This window comes from Ornithorhynchus anatinus, chromosome 1, assembly GCF_004115215.2.
Source record: "Ornithorhynchus anatinus isolate Pmale09 chromosome 1, mOrnAna1.pri.v4, whole genome shotgun sequence".
In the NCBI taxonomy this organism is placed as follows: domain Eukaryota; kingdom Metazoa; phylum Chordata; class Mammalia; order Monotremata; family Ornithorhynchidae; genus Ornithorhynchus; species Ornithorhynchus anatinus.
The window spans coordinates 31859274-31879432 of NC_041728.1; the positions used below are offsets into that span (position 1 = coordinate 31859274).

At 47.2% G+C, this 20159-nt stretch overlaps 1 protein-coding gene and 1 non-coding gene across 2 annotated transcripts in view; one reads left to right on the top strand and one right to left on the bottom strand.

The window, feature by feature from the left end:
• The window catches only part of SPTB (spectrin beta, erythrocytic), a 152823-nt gene that overhangs the window by 119059 nt on the left and 13605 nt on the right, over positions 1-20159 (bottom strand). The gene's annotated exons all lie outside the window — the stretch shown is intronic.
• LOC114816077 lies at positions 4964-5101 on the top strand. The gene has a single exon (XR_003763853.1). It is a non-coding gene; the product is annotated as a small nucleolar RNA SNORA7 (small nucleolar RNA).

The window sequence follows — 20159 nt, forward strand, 5'->3', positions numbered from 1 at the left end:
TTGGTGGGGCCTCTCCATCTCCAAAACAGTGTACAGCTGTCTTCTGAGGACACCAATCAATCAAATCTATTGAACATTTACCGTGAGCTCTGCACAGAACACCATACTAAACATTTCATGGAGTACAATGGTAATAAAAGCCCCAATTCCTGCTGTGAAGAAACTTACTATCTAATGGGGGAGACAGAAATTACTTTTACCTCATGAGAGTAGGAAAACAAGCAAGGACGCATGAAACCTTAGCAAGGGTGTGGAAAGATGATTAGGTGATTAAACAAGTGAATGAACAGCGTGCCTATATCTGTCTGTTTGTGTAAGGGTGGCTGTTGGGTTGCATGATTTGGTATGGTGGAAACTCACAGGGAAAAGCTTCCTGGAGAGGGGGGGATTTCAATAAATTTTGAAGATGGGATGATCTTTGAGCGGGTGGGTTTGAAGAAAGATGAGGTGTGAGCAAGCAGGTGGAGGAAGGAAAGTAAAGAGCGAAGCCCAGACACAAGATGAGCTTTGGAGGAGCTTTGAGTGAGCTGGGGAACAGCAGATGAAGATTGTTGTTATGTAGCAGGAATTCATTAATTAATTCATTCCACTGTATTGAGCGCTTACTGTGTGCAGATCATTGTACTAAGCTCCTGGAAGAGTACAATATAACAATAAACAGCCACGTTCCCTGCCCACAATGAGCTTACATTATAAAGGGGAGACAGACATTAATATCAAAGCTGTGGGGTTGGGAGGAGGGATGAATAAAGGGAGCAAGTCAGGGAGAGGCAGAAGGGAGTGGGAGAAGAGGAAAGAGGGGCTTAGTCAGGGAAGGCCTCTCGGAGGAGATGTGCCATCAATATGGCTTTGAAGGAGGGGAAAGTAATTGTCATTTGGATTTAATGAGGGAGGGCATTCCAGGCCAGAGGCAGGATGTGGGCAAGGGGTCGGTGGGGAGATAGGTGAGATCGAGGTACATTGAGAAGGTTGGCATTAGAGAAGTGAAGTGTGGGGGCTGGATTGTCGTAGGAGAGTAGCGAGGTGTTTTGGTTAGAAGATGACACTGAGGTACGTTGAAACTGCATCAATCAGTATGTGCTTGAGAGAAAATCTCCACACACTCAGAAACTCGGTCAACAAAAAAACAGTAGGGCGTGATGACTTGGTGAGCACTGCTTAGACACCGATGGTTAAGAGGGGAAAGGAACGGACTACCGCTAGCCAGCAGATGGGCTTCAGTTGATTTTGCAATATGGTGGTGGCTTCCACTGAACCATCCACATTCTCTCACCTCATCCCTATACTGTAAGCTTGCTTTGGGCATGGAATATTTCTACCAACTCTGTTATGTTGTACTCTCCCAAATGCTTAATATAGTGCTCTGCACACAGTAAGTGTTAAATAAATCCAATGGATTGATTGATCGGACCCAAGAATATTCATCATGAGGTAGGGTAATCGGAAGCAGTCGGTAGATGCAGAACAGAGTATCGACCACTGACACCTGAACAGCAGCAAACAAACATCGCTGTACCTCCCCCCATTTGGTAAAGCATAATTAAGTATGAAATTCAGAGTGACTTGGTAAGAATTGATGGGTCCCTTTCCAGTTGCGAAAATCAAGAGAGATGCAAATTAAAAAAAGAGAGAGAAAAGAGAAACAAAATCCAAAAAAATACCAACGAAAGCAACCAAAAATTCATAGTTGTTCTCTGACCGACTAGATGAGATGCAGCTGGAAGACAGCAGGGGAATCAGAGCAAGGCATATACAGACAAGGGCAGAGCAGCTCCAGGTTGTTTCTACCTCGTGGAGTGGAAAGCCTGATTCCAGCCAGTGTCTGACTACAAAACCACTTCACCTTCAGCTACCACACTAGTGAGGAAATAAGGTGCTTCCAGATCGCAACTCCATGAATCACCCTTCTACAGGACATCTGCCTTGTCCAGTGATGTCGACTCTACACCCGGACAGTTCATGCATCACAGATGATTCCACCCTTTCTGGGTGATGCATTCTGATTTTCATTCAGTGCCCCAGATAGAAGGGATTCAGTGAGGAGCTACACCTTTATACAGTGAAGGAAGAGTGTAGGAAAAAGCTCAAACTCTCAAACTTTGCACCATCCAAGATTGGGCGGGAAGAAGGCCTCCTGGAAGAAATGGGCCTTCAATAAGGCTTTGAAGTGGGGGGAGAGTAATGGTCGGATTTGAGAAGGGAGGGCCTACCCCAGTGCTTAGAACAGTGCCTGGCACATAGGAAGCGCTTAACAAATGCTGTTAAAAAAACTGAATTTTAGATACATGGAGTCCAAATGTTGCAGATGGAGGGATTTTCTTCCCCCGCTTGCTGGCCTCCTACTGCCAATAAGGTGAGATGTAAAAAGAGATCAGCTGGTACAGACCTTGGAAGCCAGTGGTCAGACATTTCCCCTTCAAAGGTGGAGGAAAATGAGTGGCTTTTGGAGGTTTTCGAATGGAGAGATGCGGGCTAAATACTATTTAAGAAAGATGACTGGGTAGCCAAATGTCACAGAGACTGAAGGGGAGAGAGTCCTCTACCATCAACCTACACATTCTCTGTACCTCAAACTCATCTATCAATCATATTTATTGAGAGCTTATTGTGTGCAGAGCACTATACTAAGCACTCGGGAGAGTACACTATATCAGAATTGGTAGACGTATTCCCTGCCCACCACAAGCTTACAGTCTACCCTATAGCTGACTCCTTGCCCATATCCACCCTTGGGCCTGGAACTCCCATCCCCTTCTATTCAAATCAGATAGACTACCACTCTCCCTACCTTCAAAATGCTCTTTAAATCACCTCCTCCAAGAGACCTTCCCTGACTAACCTCTCATTTCCTCTATCCACTCTCCCCACTCTGTCAACTATGGTCTTGGCTATGTAACCCTTAAGCTCTCTGATACTCACCCCAGCCCCACAGCACTTATGTACATATCTTTGTACTATATTTCCCCTATTGTAATTTATTTTAATTTCTGTATCGCCCTGTAGACTGTAAGCTCCTTGTGGGCAGGGATCACGGTGAAGGACTGTTCTGTACTTTCCAAAGCTCTTAGAACAGTGCTCTGTACACAGGAAACACTAAATAAGCATCACTGAGTGATTGATTGATTTGAGAGACTCTGTAGGCACTCCTTTTGGGCTTAAGCTCACTGTGGACAGGGAATGTGTCTACCAACTCTGTTGTATTGTTACATTTTTATATCATATTCTCCCAAGCACTTAGTACAGTGTTCTGCACAGAGTAAGCACTCAATAAATATGATTGATTGATAGGCAGGAAAGGCCAGTGAGGAAGCTGATTCGGTCGTTAAATTGTGAGATGATGGGAACTTGAACCAGGATGGTGACTGTTTGTGTAGAGAGGAAGGGCTGGATGCAGGAAAATGTGGAGAAATAAATGGCAGGATTTAGTGGCAGACAATGTGAGAATTCAAAGAGAGAGAATAGTCAGAGATGACATGAAGGTGCAGATTTATAGGACTGGAAGGATGGAGCTATCGTCACCTGTGAGGGGAAAGACAAGGGGAGGGGTGGGTTTAGGGGCAAAAATGAGTGTTTTGAAAAAGGTAGAAGGGATTTCATTCATTCATTCAATTGTATTTATTGAGCACTTGCGGTGCGCAGAGCACCATATGAATCGCTCGGAAAGTACAATTCGGCAATAAAGAGAGACAATCCCATGACGGGCTACAGTCTAGAGGGGATAATTATGGTATTTAAGTGCTTACTAGGCGCAAGGCACTGTACTGAGCACTGGGATGGATATAACCAAATCGGGTTGGACCAAGTCCCTGTCCCAGGTTGATTCGCTCATTCATATTTACTGAGTGCTTACGGTGTGCAGAGCACTGTACTAAGCACTTGGGAATGTACAACAATAAAGAGACACATTCCCTGCCCACATTCTAGAGGGGTGGGGCTCACAGTCTCGGTACCCATTTTACGGATGACGTAACTGAAGCCCAGAGACGTGAAGTGACTTGCCTAAGGTCACACAGCAGACAAGTGGCAGAGCCAGGAGTAGAACCCATGACCTTCTGACTCCTAGGCCCGTGTTCTATCCACTACTCCAAGGGATGGGTTCTGAGGCACAGGTAGGGAGGGAAGATTTTGAGAGCAGGCAGAAGAATTCTTGAGAGACAACTGGGGAGGAGGAGGAAGAGGAAGTGGAGATAGGAGAGCATCATGGGGGTATGGATAGTTCTCATTCTGCAAACAAAGTAGTTGGTGAGGTCATCAGGGTTACAAAGGGGGCAATGAAAGCACAGAGAGGGAAATAAAGGGGTGAAATAGTTGGTGGAAGCTGGAGAAGTGGGAGTCAAGGAGGGTCTTGCTGAGCAGAAGAGGTAATAGGTAAGGCCAGTGGAAGGCAGACCTGGGGTCTGACCACACTACGTGAGTACAGGAACAGAGGAATTGATTTAATGGTTCCCTGTGAGGATAAATGAGAGAGAAGATGCAATTCCCGATCCCCAAGGAATTTACAATCTAACAGGGTGCTTACAGTGGAGGTGGAGTCATAATGCTGTCAGAAAAGCTCTTGAAATGACCTGCTAGTCCAGAGGATATCAACTTTTCTGGTCTTGGGTTTTGAGGACTGGTGGGATCCACAGTCCATCCAAACATCTCACCAAGTTACTCTCCTTCTCCTTCGGGCTATCCTATCTTCCCCACAAACTTTCCCAGCCAAGTCAGGGTGCCAGGCATTGAATTAGAAGATGCCAACATACCCTGGTGCTAAAGTTGGGGCCCGGACATAGCCGCTGATCCTCAGGCCAAATAGGAGAAGCAGTGTGGCCGAGTGGACTGAGCAAGGGCCTGGGAGTCTGAGGACCGGAGTTCTAATCCCACCTCCACCACACGTCTGGTCACCTTGGGCAAGTCACTTCACCTGCCTGGGCCTCAGTTTCTTCATCTGTAAAAAATAAGATTAAATACATATGTTCCTCCCCTCTCAAGGTCGCACCTGGAGAGTTTCCAGTACTCTAACAGTCTTGGCTATGGGAGGGAGAGTCAAGCAGAGGCCTATCCATTCCATTGCTAGCTTGGGCAGTGGCTGGCGAGTGGAAGGCAATCTGCTTTAGGTCAAAACGCACCCGTGCTAGGCAGCAGCGGCATGGGAGAGAGTCAAGGGCGGAGACTCGAGTTTACTGTGCGGAAGGCGGCAATGGTAAACCACTTCCGGATTTTTACCAAGAAAACTCTCTAGATCCACTACCGGAATGATTGGAGGTGGAGAGCGGGGTGTTCTGAGAGAGATGTGTCCGCGTGTCGCTATGGGTCGGAAACGACTCGACGGCGTAAGACAAGACATATGTTCCGTCCTACTTGGACTGTGAGCCTCATGTGGGACAGGGATTATGTCTGACTGAATTATCTTGTATTTACCTCAGTGCTCGGTACATAGTAAGCAGTTAACAAATATAATGATTATTATTATTAGGGTGGATTCCCCATTGGAAAATTCTGATTGAGTCTCTCCTCTAGGCTCCAGGCAGTTCGAATCAAAATCAATCAATTATGATTACCTACTGGGGGCAGAAAAGTGTACTAAGCGCTTGCTCACTCAGTCACTGCAGCAATCCATCTTTAGCAGCTAAAGGGTCCAAGTTCTAGGTGTATGTGGTGGGGTGGGGCTGGCCGGGAAGAGAGAGGCTGCAATTCCTTTTCCTGGGATGTCCCGTGACCCCCCTGAGAGTCATCAATCCGGCTCAAGTAGAAGGAGGGCCTCTCCATTTCTCTGTGTCCTGGGGGCAAACTCTCCCCTAGGGGCAGAGTCAAGGAGAAATACCCTGCCCTGTTTACCCTGAACTTCCATGCTTTCTACAATTCTCTGTCAAGTTTTCTAAAATCACGCCCTACTATTGGATGATAATGATATCGATTTCCACCCAATGCAATTGATAGTCACAGGGATAAGGACTAGAAGTGGTCTGGACCATTTATATTATCATGGCTGACTGAGCCACTCTAGAGAAATGAAGTCTATCTGACCCAGTCTTAAAAATCTAAAAAAAAATTCTATTCTGGTGTTCTCCTGAAGAGGACAATCACGATTCATTCAATAGTATTTATTGAGCGCTTACTATGTGCAGAGCACTGTACTAAGCACTTGGGATGAACAAGTTGGCAACAGGTAGAGACAGTCCCTGCCGTTTGACGGGCTTACAGTCTAATCGATCTCCTTTGGTAACCTACTCCACTGTCAAATGACCCTTACATTCAGGTGATCTTCCTTTTGCCTAACCTAAATTTTTCCTTTCCTTTTCATCTGCAAATTTTCTTATTCCACCATCAACAGAGATGGAGAAATCTATCATTCTCTTCTTAGAAAACTTGTAAATACTTAACCAACTAAAACGTCACCCCAACCTGCACTTCTTTGGGTGCAATAATCTCAACTCCTCAACTTCGTCTCGTGTACCCTACCTCTGTGACTTTTACTCCTTTACACTCTCTCCTTTTGATCCACTCCATATTCTCTTCATTTCTCCTTATGTTATGGAGATCAAACTAGACTTTAAAAAGAGTCTAATAATACTGGTAACAATAATAACAATAATAATAATGTGCATCTGACCAACCGAATATAAAAATGGGAAATCACTGCTTAGATCTTGAGTGGCCTACTCACGCTCCTCCTTCATCCTTTTTGACTCTCATCATCATCCTCACCAGTGGCATTTATTGAGCACTTACTGTATGCAGAGCACTGTACTAGTCACTTGAGAGAGTACGATATAGCAGAGTTCATTCATTCATCCAATAGTATTTATTGAGCGCTTACTATGTGCAGAGCACTGTACTAAGCACTTGGAATGAACAAGTCGGCAACAGATAGAGACAGTCCCTGCCGTTTGACGGGCTTACAGTCTAATCGGGGGAGACGGACAGACAAGAACAATGGCAATAAATAGAGTCAAGGCAATAAATAGAGTCAAGTTGGCAGACGTGTTCCCTGCCCACAACGAGCTTACAGTCTGGAGAATCTCCCAATATTGCCAGCAGTAACTCAAGAAGAGATCTCTCACCTCCTCAAAAAATCTATCCCCTCCACCTGCACCTCTTACCCATTCCTTCCTACCTTACTAAAATATTTTCATTATTCAATGTTATTCATTATTAAACATTAAATATTATTCAACCTTGCCTTCACTGACACTGTCCTCTCCTGGTTCTCCTTCTATCTCTCTGACTGTTCCTTGTCTGTCTCTTTCAGGTTCCTCCTCTCCCTCCTTTGGAGAACTCATTATCTCCCATGCCTTCAACTACCATCTATACTCAGACAATTCCCAATTTTCCCTCTCCAGCCTGATCTCTCTCCTACTCCTGCCTTTGAAACAACTCTACTTGGATGTCCCAGTGACACCTTTTTTATGGTATTTGCTAAGTAGCTACTATGTGTCAAGCACTGTTTTAAGCCATGGAGTACATGTAATTAACCAGGTTGGACACAGTCCCTCTCCTGCATGGGACGCAAGGTCTAATTGGGAGGGAGAAGAGGTTTTGAATCCCCATTTTACAGTTTACAGGAAACTGAGGCACAGAGAAGTTAAGTGACTTGCCCGAGGTCACACAGTGATCATTTGACAGAGCTGGGATTAGAACCCAGGGTCCTCTGGCTCCCAGGCCAGTACTCTTTCTACTAGGCCACACGGCTCCTCTAACTAAATATGTCTGAAACAGAACTCTTTATCTTGCTATTCAAACCCTATCTCCTCCTGTGTTTCCCATCAGTGTAGACAATATCACTACCCTCCCAATCTCACGAGCCCATAATCCTGGCATTATCCTCCACCCATCTCTCTCATTCAACTCATCTATTCGATCTGTCTCCAAATCCTGTTGGTTCTATCTTCATGACACTGTTAAAATCTACCTTTTCCTCTCCAGCCACTGCTACTGGGCTGATCCAAGCACTTATCCGATCCTCCCTCTCATCAGATCCTCCCATCTGCCCTCTCACTGACCTCCCTACTTCCTGTCTCTCCCCACTCCAATCCATACTTCACTACTCAGTTTATTTTTGCAAATCAATGTTCAGTGCACAACTCCTTACCCCTCAAAAGCCTCCAGTAGTTGCCCACCTACCTCCATTCAATCATATTAATTGAGCACTTACTATGTGCAGAGCACTGTACTTGGGGAAGTACAATACAATGGAATTAGCAGACACTTTCCCTGTCTATAACGATCGTACAGTCTAGGGTGGGAGATAGACGTTAATATGAATAAATGAGTAACTTACAATATATACTTTAAAGGTAGGTACATAAGTGCTGTGGGTTTGGGTAGGGGACTAATAGCAAGTATCCAAAGGTCACATATTGAATTGAAGTCTCAGATCTTTGACAATAGCTGTTGATGGCAAGGCTTAGTGCAAAGAGCCCGGGCTTGGGAGTCAGAGGTCGTGGATTCTAATCCTGGCTCCGCCACTTATCAGCTGTGTGACTTTGGGCAAGTCACTTAACTTCTCTGTGCCTCAGTTACCTCATCTGTAAAATGGGGATTAACACTGTAAGCCCCACTGGGACAACCTGATCACCTTTTATCTATCCCAGTGCTTAGAACAGTGCTTGGCACATAGTAAGCGCCTAACAAATACCATTATTATTATTATTCCAAGTTCTTAGTACAGTACTCTGCACACAGCACCGATAAATACCATTGATTGACTGATCGATTTCATTTTTCCTATAACTGGGCTTCATTTTTGACTCAGATTCAACTTGAAATTCACAAACTAGACTAGTTCAGCGTGACCCTTAATAAAGACTTATAGGCTGAGTACCAGTTAGCCAATCACCAAAAAGGAGAAGAGACTGATCAATTAATCAACCACTTTGCATCTTGGAGTCATTGTATCATAAAAGAGAAGCTATCTACTTAATCTATTCATCTCCAGCATTTAGGTAAATGATGTTCCAAAATAGGCAGAAATATAAAAACAAATAAGGGTTACATATTGAAGAGCCACTTGCACATGCATACTCGTAACACCTCATTTGATTTAAGCCACCAATTATTTTATCCATCATGAAGGATATTTTAATTATCCCAACCATTTAAAATGGAGACCTAGGAGATAGAAGTGATTCAAAATGTTGGCCTCAGTTTACTGAACGTTGGAGTCTGAGATCTGAATCATCTGACAGATGGTACACCATTAGAGCCTATTTTCCACCCTAAGGAAGATACTACAGGATTGCACTGCTCCTGAACTTCATCTTGTTTATTTCTGACCATTCCTGCAAATTGGCATAGGGTCATGTTAAACTTTGCTCCATCCGCTGAAATGCAGGCCACCCCTCTAAAGATGCCATCACATGGGACTTTAACGAGCGTATTCTGTCATCTGAGAAAACGATCCAAGAATTAGGGCCCACTGGATCCCAGGTTTTGTTTGGTTTCTTTTCCCGTACCTGTGTCCACTTTGCGGTTTGGAGCCCAAATCCCCTGGGGAAGAAATTAATCCATCTCTCTGGCCCTGCACTGTTCTCACACATCACTAGGCAGAAGCAATGTTACAGCACAATAATAAAGATGAAGTTCTTGGACACGTTCCAGGTGAGGTAACGGCTTTCAGGCCGAAGCTTCATGGGCCCCTCCCACCCCTGGCGACTATACAGCATCGCCGCAGGGCTATTCTGACGATTGCTGCCTCCTGAAGTGACGGTGGCCAAGCCAATGGACCTGGGAAGACGTCCCGGGATTCTGTAGGGCGGGCTGCGGACTGAGAAAAGCCAGCCCCAAATCACAGGAAGCCAGGAGGAGGGGAAGGAGAGCATGGGAGCAGATGGTATGGGACCGCTGAAACAACGGGGAGCTAAGCAACCGTTCTGGAGAGATTACCCTCTCCCCTCCTAAATCCCTCAGCACCCAGACCTGGACTTCTTCTGTGGGAGGACAGGATTCTGTGAGCAGACCCAGCGCTTAACAGATAACATTAGAAGAAAAAAAAAACACCCTAGGTTAATTGGTAAGCAATCATCTCCACGGTCCTTTGGGTCCCATCATCATCATCATAAAATACAATAATAATAATAATACTTTATATGTATATAGCCCTGTTGTTTTCCCAAAGTGCTTCACTTGCCTCATTTTATCCTCACAACATGTCTGTGTGATAGGGAGAGGTGAGCATTATTATCTCCAATTTACAAATGAAGAAACTGAGGCTCTGAGAAGGCAAAAGAGTTGCCCCAGGGCCCAGAGCAGGCTGACGGCAGAGCTGAGGCTAAATAATCTAAGTCGCCTGACTCCCTGATCATTTCTCTTCCTCTTAGACCACTAGCCCTACAGTGCAGGATTCCTGATGGCTCATGTCTCCCAGCTCAGTTTCCTCAGAGGTTTGACTTAAAGAAAACCAAAATGCCTGAACAAACTCTAGGAGCTGAAGAAGAAAAATGACTGTGGTATTTCTTAAGTGCTTACTATGCACCAAGCTCTGTACTAAGCACTGGGGTAGATACAAGATAAGCCCATTGGACAAAGTTCTTGTCCCACTCAGGGCTCACAGGGAGAACAGGTATTGGAATCTTCAGTTTAAAGAGGCACAGAGAGGTTAAGTGACTTGGCCAAGGTCAGACAGCAGGCTAGTGGCAGAGCTAGGATCAGAACTCAGATCCTCTGATGCCCAGTCCCCTGCTCTTTCACCCTGCCCCCTTCCCCTTCTACCTTGTTCCTTGTTGCTCTCCTTCAACAACGCAGCCCACTCTTCACTCCTCAAATGCCAACCTACTCACTGTATCTCAGTCTTGCTTATCTCCCCCTTGACCTCTCGACCACGTCCTGCCTCTGGCCCGGAATACCCTCCCTCTTCGTATCCAGCAGACCATCACTCTCCCCACCTTCAAAGCCTTACTGAAGGCACATCTCCAAGAGGTCTTCCCTGACTAAGCCTTCATTTCCTTTTCTCCCACTTCCTTTAGCATCACCCTCCTACTTGGATTTACTCCCTCTATTCACCCCTCCCTCAGCCCTACAGCACTTACATACATGTAATTTATTTATTTATATTAATGCCTCTCTCCCCCTCTTGACTGTAAGCTCATTGTGCTTACCAACTCTGTCGTATTGTACTCTCCCAAGGGCTAAGTACAGTGGTCTGCAAACAGTAAGCGCTTAATAAATACCATTAATTGACTGAATGATTTCCATTAGGCCACACTGCTTCCTCAAAAACATCCTCTCTTCCAAAGCCCCCACCCAATCACACACATATACATACACAAACACACTCTGAAAACTTTCTCTTTCCCCAAAGGCCACTTGAAATTTGAAAAAAGTTCAAATCTCCATTGTGAACCTAGCGACCATGGTCTCCAACTCCAGGCCCAGAGCCCATGGGACTCCTCAGAGCACCTACAAGAGGTTAAGGATGTTTCTGATCCTGCCACTTGCTCTCCTGTACCTTTAAAATTCCCTCCTTTCCTTCCAAGCCTGTCCAGCCACTTTTCGGTCACTCCCAACCTTCCGGCTCCCATCTATTCATCACTTTCCCTGACCCTCCGTCTCTTCGGTCAGTCCCAAAAGAAACTCTTCCCTGCCTTTTCTGGAAGTTATGCTAACTGGCCTGAAAGACTGGGTTTCCTCCTCTCTTTAACTGCTATCACGATCCCCTAGTCTCATTGGACCAAAAAAATACAATTGACCCAGAAATTGCTCTCCCAAAGTGGATAGCCCTGTTAGGCTGCCTCAGCAGAACGATGCCAGGGCCCCAGAAAGCCTCAGAAATGCATCAGAAAGTTGCCTATTCCATCACACAGGAGCTGCTGACCTCTACCAGGCCGGAGGGCTACACCATCCATGATCATGGGCAAATCCTCCCATCACGATCGACCACGGCGAAAACCCGAGCCCTGCTCCCCTGGCCGAGGTTCCCCATAAACCCGGCCCTCGGTGAATTTCCACAGATAGCTTTCAGCTTGGATTCCAGTGACCCCACCTGGAGCGGAGATCTGGGATGAGGCAGAGTGCCCGGGCAACAGCAGGAGAGGAAGTTCAGTGCGTTAGTTGCTGAGACTGCTCCAGAGAGAAGAGCCCAGCCAGCAAGCACGCTACACCTCTCTCCTCCAAATCCCTCCACCCTCAGCTTCTCCCACCAATCCTGAGAGCACTGCCCACTCAGGGTGCTGGTCCAGTAGAATTGGGCTGGCTAGCACAAACCTGGCTCGGCAATGACCCCCGAGAGTCGCAGGTCTGTGGAAGCCCTGGCCCAAAGCCCGAGTGAACTGGAGAATAGCCCAGTTCGTACGGCATTGCCCAATGTTTATTGGGGGAGGGGAGCGGGCAGGACAAGGACTCTGGCTGGGTAGGGCACGATGCAAGACTCCTCCCTGCTTCTGGCCAGGAGGAAAGACCACTTCCCCCTACGCAGCCCAGGGACGTGCATGGCCAGGCATCCCACCCAAGAGGTACCTCACCTTCCGACAAGGATCTCTCCTGAAGTTCCAGCGATACGGAGATACGGCTTTCCACCCCCTTCTTGACCCCAGCCCTTCACTTTGGGGGATGACCGGCTGACGCAGAAGTCCTACAGGTAGAAGCTCATCGCCCAACTGTCGTTCCTTTGAACTGCTCAGGGTTCACCCCAGGATACTCCAACTACATTGCCATCTGATACCCAGGCCCGGAAGGGTGTAGGGGGAGGGAGCCTTTCTCCAAGGGGCTCGGCAAGCCTTCCTGACGTGCCTGGTTAGGGACTCCAGGGCCCTGAGAACGAGACCTGTTCTACTAGTTGTGTTTTCAGCTGGATGAGTCCCTCCCCTGCTGGGCACTGTAGTTTTCTCTACTGTAAAATGGGGACTGCCAAACTGCCCTTCCTGCCTTCTTGCCTCTCTGCCTTCCTGCCTTCCTGCCTACCTGCCTACCACTCAGGTCAGCGGGAGGATTAGCTAATGATGGTAAACTTGGCAAGTGCTTACTAATAATCTCCTCAGGCAGACTGCGGCTGCCCGCAGAGCACCGTGGGGATTAAGCACTCCCAGGTTTTAGGAACTGAAATGGGAAAAGAGGAAAAAAAGAAAATCCCCGAAAATGTGTCGAGTCTGGTGTTTGAAAATCCTCCAAGTGCCGACACTCACTTGACTCATAGGGTAACTTTCTCCAGGAAGGAGCTCCCTTCTTGGCATTAGAAATAGGCAATAGGCAATGTGCCCTAGTATGGGAGGAGATAGATGGGTGGCCTGCCCTGGGCTGATGCCACAGAACAAATCCTACTTGCTCTGGACAGGCCGGGCAGCCTTAGGCTAGTCACTAAAGTTCACAGGGCCAGAAATACGGTGTCTTTCATTTCCCAAGGGCCACTACAGTGCTCAGTATAGTGCTCGTAAGGAATCAGAATGGGGAGTGAGTGCTCAGTAATCCCCACGGGCTGACTGAATCAGTCATTCCCATCCCAGACACTACTGCAATGGAAGAATTCTCAGGGGACCGGATCTGAGCTCCCGAGTAGATGGCTCAAAAGCAGAGGGTCTGCGGCCATTAAGAAGAACGACTCTGGGACCCAGGTTTGTGTGGTTAGTGGAGAGGCACCCGAACAAGCCTCACAAAACTGCCAAAGGGTAGGTTAGACCTGGGAACCCCTTGTGGACCAATGGAACCACATGACGTCCCCAAAGAGCTTCACTCAACTCTGTTCCTAAAATGACACCAAACTCTGGAACAGAAAGTAGAGCTAATCCTGGCTGAGGGACTCAGGTTGCCTCTCTGCTGAGCATTCTGGAAAAGGGAACACCTGTCTCCATTTTTGACTGTGAGTCCCATGAGGGTCAGGGACTGTGTTTAATTCCCACCTGTGAGTTTTCTCCCAGAGCTTAGCACAGTGCTCTGGACACAGTTGGCACTTAATAAATACTATTATTATTACTACTTGCCTAAGGAAGATTTGAGCAGGGAAGAGAGCCGCAGACACCTAGAGTAATGGAGACCGAGGAGCCATGGGATCATATCTGAGGCTTTATAAGAAACCTCAAATTAAAAAGCGACGGATGAAGTAACCCCACAGGGCTATTTAATCGCGATACTTTTGACGAGGAACGTTTTTGAGGTGGACTGCTCACCTGGGCTGAAAATGTGCTGATGGGATGTAAAATAAGGGTGACAATAGAAGCAGCATGGTTTAGTGGAAAGAGCACAGGCCTGGGAGCCAGAAAGTCATGGGTTCTAATTCCGGCTCTGCCACTTGTCTGCTGTGTGACCTTGGGCACTTGTAGTGACTTCTGTTACCGATTTGTACATTCCCAGCGCTTAGTACAGTGCTCTGCACATAGTAAGGGCTCAATAAATACTATTGAATGAATGAATGAATGAATAGTGACTTGGTTTCACTTCTTTGGGCCTCGATTACCTCATCTGTAAAATGGCGATTGAGGCTGTGAGTCCCAAGTGTGACAGGGACTGTGTCCTACTTGATTTACTTTTATCTACCCTAGGGCTGAGTACAGTGCCTGGTACATAGTAAGCACTTAACAAATACCAAAATTATTATTATTATTATTATTATTATTAAAGGCCAGCCAGACTAAGATGGAGAAGAGACTTCAGCAGACAATTGCAGTTTTATTTACCTGTCTTTAAAAATCTGAACTGGAAGGAAATGGGAAGGGAGGGGAGCAGAAGGGAGAAGGCTAGGAGAGGAGTGGCGATGGAAGCGATATAACTAATGCCATTTGCAGGCCAAATGAGAAGTCAGAGCTCAGGGAGATTTAATAGGGTCTAAAACAAGATCAAAGTCATAAAAAGAGAATTCACAAGCACAGGAGCAGAACAACTAGGGAGTGGGGAGAGGAAAGCATCCCCAAACCACAGACAACCATTGCAAAGCACAGCCCAGATCTCAAAGTGGGGAAAGTGCACTGGAACTCGAGGTGAACTTGCAACAAGATCCAGCATCTGTTTAAAAAAAAAAACAACCAAGAAGAAAAGAAACGGGCCAAAGCTATTTTGGGCCCAGCATGCTGCTGTATCAACTCATTGAAAGCTTGGCGATAGGGGCCCTCCCCGGAGGAGGGGCTGCTTGGCCACAGCTGTGGATTTGGCCAGAGTGTCTGGTTGCTACTCTGAGCCTCCAGGAAATGTCTATCTATGTCTGTCCAGCTATAAGGAAACTCCCCAGAGCGGGGAAGCTGGGCACATCAGCCTTCTCTTTTCCCTCCTTTTTATTTATTTTTTTCATCCTTGTACTTTTCAGTGCTCCTACTGTGGGTAATTTTATCTATCATGTCTATGTGTCTGCCCTGCCGCACCTAAATTGGGACACCCGTGTGGGACAGGGAATGGGTCTCGTTGTGGGCAAGGAATGTGTCTATTACACTGTTATACTGTACGCTCCCAAGTGCTTAGTACGGTTCCCTGCACGCAGTAAGCGCTCAATAGATATGATTGCCTGACTGACTGCTAGTCTGGTGTTCCCTCCTGCATTCAGGGTGGTGTTTGGCATGTAGCAAGAGCTTTATAAATAGTAAGCTTGAATAGTCCTCTGTCACATGAAAACTGGTCCCGCTAGGACCTCAAATGAAGATAGAGGAGTCCCGCTTCATCCCCAAGAGGTCCACTTGAGGAGGACGGGATGGGGAGGCGGGGAGGAGGAGGAGGGAGATTTTAAGAGGACGCAGCCTTCTCCCGCAGAGGGGAAGGAAACTCTGCAGACTCCGAAGCAACTCCTACACTGAGGAGGATGTCAGGGAAAATCTCTCATCCCCAACTCTTCCACATCTGTGCTTCTGACTGAGCCAGAAATTGGAGGGAAGGAAAGAGGAGGTGCCGTTCGTTTTTGTCCCGTGTCACTAACGTTGTGCGGCATACAGAGAAAGACCATTCACACCCAGGGAACTTTCAAGAAACAAAACCCTTGCATTATCGTGATCGGCCAGGGTACTCATCTTACACAAACCCGATGTAAGTCACTTTGTTTTCCCCGAAGACTCCAAGCTTCAGTGGAATGAATGTCCAGAATCCTACCCTGGGGGGTGGGGAGGGTCTTTTGAAGGCATCACTGGAGGCCACTTCTCTGGGCTTCCGTCCAGAGGTGCATTAAGGAATTCAGCAAGAGGTAGAGAATGACCTGGCATCGAAGAGTTGGAAGCAGATAAACCGTCTCTCAGCAAGAGGGTCGGTGAGCTCTCACTGCCGCTGTCCACAAGGGAGTCTTCACCTCCCCGCCATCCCAGCCTCTGCCCCCTGCCTGACCTCCCGCTTTTTGAGGGGCCCAGGTGCATTATCCAAATCCGCAGTATCTATCTAATCCTCCGACTTTCTTCCACATGGCTGGTGGGATGACAGCCGAGGTCCCAAGTCCAAATGGGAAAGCTGCTGAGACTTCGGCAGGGACTGTCTACTCTTGCTCTTTCTGATTGTCCTCTCCCAAACACTTAGTACAGTGCTCTGAACACAGTAAGTGACCAATAAATACCACGGATTGATCGATGCAAAGCACTAAAAGGTAAGAGATCTGGCGAATGCTTCCATCTCATGCTAATGTTAAGGCCTTCCCAATGCCTCAGCTCTGAGCCCCTTCACTCTTTCACTTTATCCAAGGATAGAGTAGTTTTTCAGAGAGAATTTTGGTGAGGTGGATGATGCTGAGACTTTGGAATCATGAATCATGACCTCTGTTTCTAACTCTTCCCAGCCTTAACAAACAGAAATAAAATAAACCCTCCCTCTCTCGTGGGACTCTCTGTGAAAGGGGACAACCTATGTAACCTCTTGGTGAGGCGGGGTGAAGGTTAGAAAATATCTGTAAAGGGCTCAGTGCTCCAGGGAGAACGGCTCTAACGCTCCGTATTTATAATGCATGCATCTCCATGGAGATGAAATGTTTTACAGGTGCAAAGCTGGCAGGTCAGTCATCTTCTCATCCTACCGGAAGGAAAGATAAAAGGCAAATATTCTCCCCATTTTAAAGTCTGGGGTGCCTGTTGCTTGTAGGATAGTAGTGTGTAGTCTGTGTGTGCAGTGTATATAGTCTGTAATTTGTGTGCGTGTGTGGATTTTTGGGCGGTGCCCTTCAGGTTCAAAGACAAGACCGACGATGTTTCCTTAAGGATGCACGTGTGGCCCACCGACCTAGCTACACAGGGCAGACAGCAGCGTGGCTCAGTGGAAAGAGCACGGGCTTTGGAGTCAGGGCTCATGAGTTCGAATCCCAGCTCTGCCACTTGTCGGCTGTGTGACTGTGGGCAAGTCACTTAACTTCTCTGTGCCTCAGTTCCCTCATCTGTAAAATGGGGATTAAGACTGTGAGCCCCATGTGGGACAACCTGATTCCCCTATGTCTACCCCAGCGCTTAGAACAGTGGTCGGCACATAGTAAGCGCTTAACAAATGCCAACATTATTATTATTATATATTATATAATACTATATTATTATAATAATAATGTTGGTATTTGTTAAGCGCTTACTATGTGCCGAGCACTGTTCTAAGCGCTGGAGAAGATACAAGGTGATCAGGTTGTCTCACGTGGGGCGCACAGTCTTCATCCCCATTTTACAGATGAGGTAACTGAGGCGGAGAGAAGTTAAGTGACTTGCCCAAAGTGACACCGCTGACAAGCGGCGGAGCCGGGATATGAACCCATGATCTCTGACTCCCCAGCCCGTGCTCTTTCCACTGAGCCACGCTGTTTCTCTAGACATACAGGCTGACCTCTGGTTAGTGTTGTGATTTTCACAGTGTGCAGTCCCTGGTGCCGTTCGGAGTGATATTCAAGGGAAGGGAAAGGAACAATCACTTATACAAAGTCAGTGGTGTGACAAAGCCAGAATTAGTCTCCCCACCCCCAAACAAGAGATCAGACTATTTACTGCTAGTTCCTCCAAATCATCCAATCCGTTCCCCACCGTCTCTCCCCGAACGGTTTGGGAAAAGTTGGGAAGCAGCGTGGCTCAGTGGAAAGAGCCCAGGTTTGGGAGTCAGAGATCATGGGTTCGAATCCCAGCTCTGCCACTTGTCAGCTGGATGACTGTGGGCAAGTCACTTAACTTCTCTGTGCCTCAGTTAACTCATCTGTAAAATGGGGATTAAGACTGTGAGCCTCACGTGGGACAACCTGATTGCCCTGTATCTACCCCAGTGCTTAGAACAGTGCTCTGCACATAGTAAGCGCTTAACAAATACCAACATTATTATTATTACTATTATTAAAAGTGCAAAGAATGTTGTTTGGCAAGAAACTGGAGCCTCAGACCATTAATGACGACCCAGAAAAAGCAGAAGTCGAGTCAAATCCCGGTAGTTGGTTCACTCATTCGATCATATGAGCCCTTAGTCTGTGCAGAGCACTGTACTAAGCGCTTAGAAAGTACAATAGAGCAAAAAAGAGAGACAATCCCCACCCACATTGGGTTTACAGTCTAGATACTGTAAACTTCCAGTCTCTGGAAGTTGAGGGTCCTGGTTCAGTGGTCCTCCTAGACCACGTAGGAAGGGCACAAAAGCTAATAATAATAGTAATAATAATGATGATGGCATTTGTTAAGCACTTATATTTGAGTGAAGCACTGTGTTAAGCGCTGAGAAGGATACAAGGTGATCAGGTTGTTCCGCGTGGGGCTCACAGCCTTAATCCCTATTTTACAGATGAGACAACTGAGGCACAGAGAAGTTAAGTGACTTGCCCAAAGTCCCACAGCTGACACGTGGAGGAGTCGGGATTAGAACTCACGACCTCCCTGGCAAGCAAGCCCATCCTTTCCCTCTGCCTACCACCGGAGGAACGAAAGCTTCATCCCGATGGTGCTTTTCGCTGCAGTCATTTTCAGAGAATATTGAAAATCCTCAACGAGTGTTTTCTGGGTCAAAAGCAACATTAGCAGCTCCAGAGAACCTGCTGATTCAGAACCTCACCCCCAGTCTGCTTCAGTAACTGTCCTCTCCTCCGGCCCAGCCATTCACAAACGTCATGGGTTGAGAAACACTTGGCTGGACGAGTCAGAGGGCTTCCCGGGCTCCTGCGGCGGGACACGTCATCTGGTTTTTGGAATGTCTACTACTCTGCTTATTGTGACTGAGTGTGGACAAAGCCATATAAAGGATAAAGGAGGATGCGGGGGGAGGGAGGGTGGCTCATCCCGAATCTACAGCATCCAGGCCAGTTTACCAGAGCCACTGGGTTAATCTGCTTGGCTCCCCAACTCCCACTGCCCAGCCCCTTCTCCCCCATCCCCACCCAGACTAAAGGGCTCCCTAGTATCAGGGCACTAGCCTAACCCTGCCCAGCCTGAAGACTAGCCAAGGACACGAGGTCATTCCCCCACTTAGAACAGTGCTCAGCACTTAGAACAGTGCTCGGCACACAATAAGCACTTAACAAATACCATAATTATAATTATAATTATTATCGAGGCAGTCAGAGGAGCAGAGAGCAGTTAATCATCTTGGGAAGACAGACAAGCAGCCCCATCGACACCGGAGCGACGAAGCCTTCAACACCAAAAGGGAGAGCGGGCCGTTCTTGTGAGAGGAGGAGAACCTTGGCACTGACTGTTTCCTCTGGCTAGAAAAGAGGAAAGAGGACTTGGGGGGTGGAGGGGGTGCTGAAGGGCTACTGTCCCCCAAATCTCTAGGCTGGGAATTAGCCCTCTCTAGGTTAGGATCTGCAAAGGTTCTACAAAAGGCAAATCCCCTGCCCTCCCCCAATTTACCCCACCCAGTCCTTGGGTATCCACTGCGAAGTCTTGGTCTGGGAGGGGAATTAGAATTTCTATGTGAGTCTGGGTCGGGTGTGGGAATCTTCCACTACAGAATTACGGTTACCCTGCCTTGTCGGTGGATCTGGTTTCTAAACCAGGGGTCTGCCACTTGTCTGCTGCGTAGCCTTGGATGAGTCACTCAATTTATACCTCAGTTGCCTCACCCATAAAATGGGGAGACATGTTCTCTTTCCTTCTTAGATCGTGAGCTCCACGTGGGACAGGAACTGTCTCTCATCTGATTGTATTGTACCTACCCAGTGCTCGGCACATAGTAGTAGTCATTTAACACACTCTACAGTAATTGTAATAGTCACAGCCAGCCCCAAGAACAGATTGCCTGGAGCGTGCCGTGGCATGCCTTGATGTTGCCCCACCCCTCTCCTTATCTTGCTCTGGCCCCTGTGCCACTTTGCCCCAAGGGGAGGCCGAGAAAGTGGGCAGAGA